We start from the raw sequence: 5,959 nt of genomic DNA, 5'->3' as shown, positions 1-5,959 counted from the left end.
TATATTTTTCTGTTACGTTACTTTTATGTAGTTACATTCTGACCTAGGGCTTACCTGGGAAACCCCTTGTTATATTACAATCTTCAATACTCACAGTAGCTGCCACCACCCAGGTTTTTCTATCAGAATACAGGTATACTGTATAATATAACACTAATCACTTAACTAAGGTGAGAGTAACAAGACAAATGGGTGGTAGCAACGTGGCAAGGGTTCGGGCACACGAGTTTGTTTACATTTAATGGTATCAAGGTATAGGATAGAAACAAGGTGAATACTGCAGGTGCATGATACCCCAGTGTAAGGAGGTGAATAAATAGATTTAGTTATTATTTATCTTTTCTCTCTCATTAATTATTACATCTGTGTTCGAGGATATATTTTTTCTTTAAAATTTTATTATTTTGTATGTTTTTTTATACTACAACTTATATATCACTTTCTTTATTTCTTTGGTTATATTTTGTAGGTTATTTCTATGTCCTATACAACCTTTCATTTTCTTAGTTATATTATTTGTTTAAGTTATTTTTAAGTATTCTTTCAATGTTTTTATTTATTTATGTATTTCAATATTCTTTATCTTTCTTTTCTATATCTTGTATATATCTTTCAATATCATTATTTGTTCTTATATTTTCCTCTTAATTCTTTCAGTATTTATCACTGCTTAGTTATATTTATTCAGTGGATTAATCTGGGAAAACCACATTCTTTAACAACACCTATTGGTATAATTATTATACAGTACTTAAGAACACAAGAATGGAGGAAACTGCAGTGGACCTATTGGGCAGTCCCATATACACCCAACCCCTATTGCTCATTTATCCATCCAAACTATGTTTGAAGCTATCCAGCGTATTCGAGTTAACGATGATATTTGGTAACTTGTTCCACTCGTCCACAACTCTATTTCCAAACCAATGTTTATCTATTTCGAGCCTAATTCTGAATTTGTATAAATTAAAACCATTGTTACGAGTTCACTCCTGGTTGGATAGTTTGTGTGCCTTTGTAATGTCCCTTTGTTCAGCCCCAACTTCCATTTATACACCTCTTATATTGCCCCTCACTCTACGTCTCTCGAGGGAGTGCAAATTAAGAAGCTTTAACCTGTCTCTGTACTCAAGGTTTCTAATGCCTGGGATTAGCCTTGTCATTCTCCTCTGAATTTTTTCCAAGGGTTCTGTATCCATTCTGTAATAGGGTGACCAGAATTGAACTGCGTAATCCAAGTGAGGTCTCACAAGTGCAAGATATAATTTTAGGATGACCTCGCTAGTCTTGTAACTAACACTCCTTTGTATGAACCCAAGTACTTTATTAGCCTTGTTTCGAGCAAATACACGTTTACTTGGCTTAAGATTCCTACTTATCATTACTCCTAAATCTTTCTCGCAGTCGGATTTCTCAATAACATCGTTGTTCATCTGGTATCTGGTTTCCCTGTTTACATCTCCTATACTGAGTACTTTACATTTGTCCACATTGAATTTCATCTGCCATTTTTCAGACCATTCAAATTTTTTTTTAGATCTTCCTGTAGTTTTGAGGAGTCCTCGTCAAATTTAATCACACGTCCTATTTTAGTGTCGTCAGCAAATTTACTTATGTTGCTGTCTACGCTGACGTCTATGTCATTTATGTATAAACAGCTGCTCCTCGGCTTATGACAGGGTTAGGGACACAAATCCAGGTCGTAAGTCAAATTGGTCGTAAGTTGAAAATGCTTAAATAATATTCTGTACATAGAAAATCTAAAATGAGTAAAGTGAATTACAAACGAAAATTTTGTCAGTGCACAGCGTAATCACTAATGTTGGGACTCGAAAATACGTAATTTGACAAAATTTTGGTTGAGGTGGTCGTAGGTCGAGGAGTAGCTGTAATAAATAATAATGGTCCAAGTACTGAGCCTTGGGGAACTCCACTAGTGACGTTGTTCCAATCTAATTTAGTGCCGTTAATGCTCACTCGCTGTTTCCTGTCCTGTAACCACGCCCTAATCCATTTTATAATATCTCCTTTAATGCCATGAGCCTCCACTTTTCTTATCAGTCTTTCATGGAGGACTCTGTCGAAGGCTTTGCTAAGTTGAGATACTCGTATACCACTTCATAATTGTGCCCCTCGTCCACTGATTCGAAAACAGATGAAAATGTTAATAGATTAGTTAGACATGAACGCCCATTTGTGAAGCCACGTTGGGAATCATTGATCAACTTGTGCTTCTCCAGGTGATTTTGAATAGAGTTTGAAATGATTGCTTCCAGTTATTTGCCTACAATTGATATTAAACTGATTGGACAGTAGTTAGAGGATAATGATCTATCTCCCTAATTGAAAATGGGTATTACAATTGCTATCCTCCAGGATTCTGGTGCTACACCCATTTTAATGGACATGTTAAACAACTTTGCTAAGGGCATACTAAGCTCTTCCTTGCATTCCTTTAATACTCTGGCAAATATCTCATTGGGACCTGGTGATTAGGCTTTAGTTTGTCTATTTTCTTACTAACATCGTTACTAGTCACTGTGATTTTGCTTAATTTGTTTTCTTCACCATCTCTGTATAGAGTCGGTGCCTCGGGTATCATGTTTAAATTTTCTGTGGTGAAAACTGTTGAAAAATATTTATTCAGATTATTGCTCATTTCTCCGTTGTTATCAGTTAGCTCGCCTGTATCTGACTATTGGTCCAATCTTTTCTCGTGTTTTAGTTTGATACATTTGAAAGAAACCCACGTACTGTACTGTACTGATGTACTGTACTGTACTGATGCACTGTACTTAAAGATTAGTTTTAAACCCATGTACTGTACTGATGTACTGTACTGATGTACTGTACATTTACTGATGTACTGTGCTTAAAGATTAGTTTTAAACCCACATAATGTACTGTACTGTATTGTACTGATGTACTGTACTGTTCTTAAAGTTTAGTTTTAAACCCACGTACTGTACTGATGTACTGTACTGTACTGTACTGTACTTAAAGCTTAGTTTTAAACCCACATACTGTACTGATGTACTGCGCTTTTTTCAAGATTATTAAAGATGGGTACCTGAATATTGACTAACATTCATGAATTAAGAAGATACAAAAGAAATGTGAACATTCTTCAAACAGGTTGTCTCAGTTAACCTAATGTGAGTGTACAGTACAGTAGGCTTAAAGCTCTGAGGACAAATAATAATAAGAATTTTTTCATTCCTTATTACTTACAGTTTATCAACACTGATCTGACATGTAAGATATTACATTTATTAAATCATAAAACTGTAATGCCTAACCTAACCTACAGTTTATCAACACTTATCTGACATGTAAAATATTTCATTTATTAAATCATAAAACTGTAATGCCTAACCTAACCTACAGTTTATCAACACTTTCATTTATTATATCTTAGGTTAATATTGGTTTAATGGCTGTGGCAAGGTTTTTGTATTTGATTATCCAAGGATTATTAAAACAAAAATTACGAATATATTTTATTCTTTGGACAAATTAGTATTAACAGAGATACAGTGTGAGTAAAAATGTTGTCATAAATAAACCAAGTCGGTTGAAGTTTTTCCCACACCCAGTCACTCACTGTCAGGCAACGTCTGTATCCTACAGTGTGTGTTGACCACGACATGCTGATCCATGTGGAGGTTAGGTTAGGTTATGAGAATTTGGTGTGTGTGTGTGTGTTACTCAGATATGATCTTCATTTTTGGGACAATTGAGCAATTTTTGTAAAAAAAAAAAGTAATAATTTTTTGTTATTATTTTTGACAAAATTCAGTTATTTGCATAAGAAATGAAGGTCAGATTTGAGTAAAACACCAAAATTCACAAAAATAAACTATTCTCATAATTTCAACTTCCAAATCACTAATGAAGCCTAACTTACCTATCCTCCACGTGGATCCAATGGGATTATAGCTTATGGTTAATTATCTGGTGAGGATTTTTCTTAAGGTGTGATTAACCAGTTAGTGTTTTTAAGCAAGTGTGTCGTTCATCATCTATTCGTGGCTTTTAAAGTCTTGAAACAGTGTGGTAGTGTTGAGGTAGTGCAGGATCTTGCATACACCCGGGGACACACAGCAACATGAACCAGGTGTGTGGCTCCTGGGAGAATTATATATTGTGATAACAGTGGACTTGTTCTTGACAGATGACTACCTATTTTGAGCAAGTATACACCACCTGTGTATTTTTTTTACCAGGTATGATTGGAAATGAGTAATGTGCTGTATGAGTCGAGCACAGTATGATTAGTGGTGAGTCAAGAGCTGTATGAGTGATAGTGAGTCGAGCACAGTATGATGAATAGTGAGTCGAGCACTGTATGAGTGATTGTGAGTCAGGCACAGTATGATGAATAGTGAGTCGAGCACTGAATGAGTGATAGTGAGTCGAGCACTGTATGAGTGATAGTGAGTCTAGCACAGTATGATTAGTAGTGAGTCGAGCACTGTGTGTATGATTGTTGCCATATCATCCCATCAATCATCCACTTCCTGTGTGTACTTCCAGGTATCACATATCATGCGGAGTGTCATGGGTCATGCACGGTTGATGCTGTATGTTGTGCTTATATCATGTTTTGGGTGTTTTGATGCTCTCTCTCTCTCTTTGTTTATCTTTCTCACACACACACATACAAAAAAATAAAAAAAAACCTAAACTACCCTAACTTAGATACATAATGAGATCATTAAGAGTTGAAAGTCACCATCTCTTCTCTCAACAGGTTGGAGGGAGGCATAAGGTCGAGCATGACAACCATTACTGGTGTTGGCTGGGCAGAAGCCGTCACTTGTGCACCAAGATGTCTTCACGTTTTAGCTCTCTGGTCTATAGTCTCAAATGTAAAGTATGTTGAATATTTCTCCTAAGTTAGGTTAGTTTAGGTTTTTTTTTTATTTTTTTTTTATGTGTGTGTATGAGAAAGATAAACAAAGAGAGAAGGCATCAAAACACCAAAACATAATATAAGCACAACAGCATCAGCCGTGCATGACCCATGACCTCCATGATATGTGATACCTGGAAGTACACCATTTCACACACAGGAAGTGGATGATTGATGGGATGATATGGCAACAATCATACACGATTAACTCGACTCACTACTAATCATACTGTACTAAGACTCCTATCACTCATACAGTACTCGACTCACTATCACTCATTTAATTAACTTGACTCACTATTCATCATACTGTACTTTGACTCCCAATCCTCGCACAGTGCTCGACTCACTATTCATCATACATGCTCGACTCACTACTCACTCATACAGCTCTTGACTCACCACTAATCATACTGTGCTCGACTCATAGCACATTACTCGTACCAATCATACTAGTAAAAAAATACACAGGTGGTGTATACTTGCTCAAAATAGGTAGTCATCTGTCAAGAACAAGTCCACTGTTATCACAATATATACTCCCAGGAGCCACACACCTGGTTCATGTTACTGTGTGTCCCGGGTGTATGCAAGATCCTGCACTACCTCAACACTACCACACTGTTTCAAGACTTAAAAGCCACGAATAGATGATGAACGACACACTTACTTAAAAACACTAACTGGTTAATCACACCTTAAGAAAATCTCACCAGATAATTAACCATAAGCTATAATCCCATTGGATCCACGGGAGGATAGGTAAGTTAGGCTTCATTAGTGATTTGTTGAAATTATGAGAATAGTTTTTTTTGTGAATTTTTGGTGTTTTACTCAAATCTGACCTTCATTTCTTATGCAAATAACTGAATTTTGTCAAAATAATAACAAAAATTATTACTTTTTTTGTTTACAAAAATTGCTCAATTGTCCCAAAATGAAGATCATATCTGAGTAAAAACACACACACACACCAAATTCTCATAACCCAACCTACCCACATGGATCAGCATGTAGCAGGTCAACACACACTGTAGGATACAG

At 35.9% G+C, this 5,959-nt stretch overlaps 1 long non-coding RNA gene across 1 annotated transcript in view; it reads left to right on the top strand.

Moving 5' to 3' along the window:
* Positions 1–4,896, top strand: part of LOC121869646 — an 8,122-nt gene extending 3,226 nt beyond the window's left edge. Inside the window, exon 3 of the long non-coding RNA XR_006089572.1 lies at positions 4,754–4,896. This is a non-coding gene — a long non-coding RNA (uncharacterized LOC121869646). The remainder of the gene's footprint in view (positions 1–4,753) is intronic.
* The last annotated feature ends 1,063 nt before the right edge of the window (positions 4,897–5,959 follow it).

Source organism: Homarus americanus, unplaced genomic scaffold, assembly GCF_018991925.1.
Source record: "Homarus americanus isolate GMGI-L3 unplaced genomic scaffold, GMGI_Hamer_2.0 scaffold23578, whole genome shotgun sequence".
Lineage (NCBI taxonomy): Eukaryota > Metazoa > Arthropoda > Malacostraca > Decapoda > Nephropidae > Homarus > Homarus americanus.
This window is presented reverse-complemented; position numbering and strand designations above follow the sequence as displayed.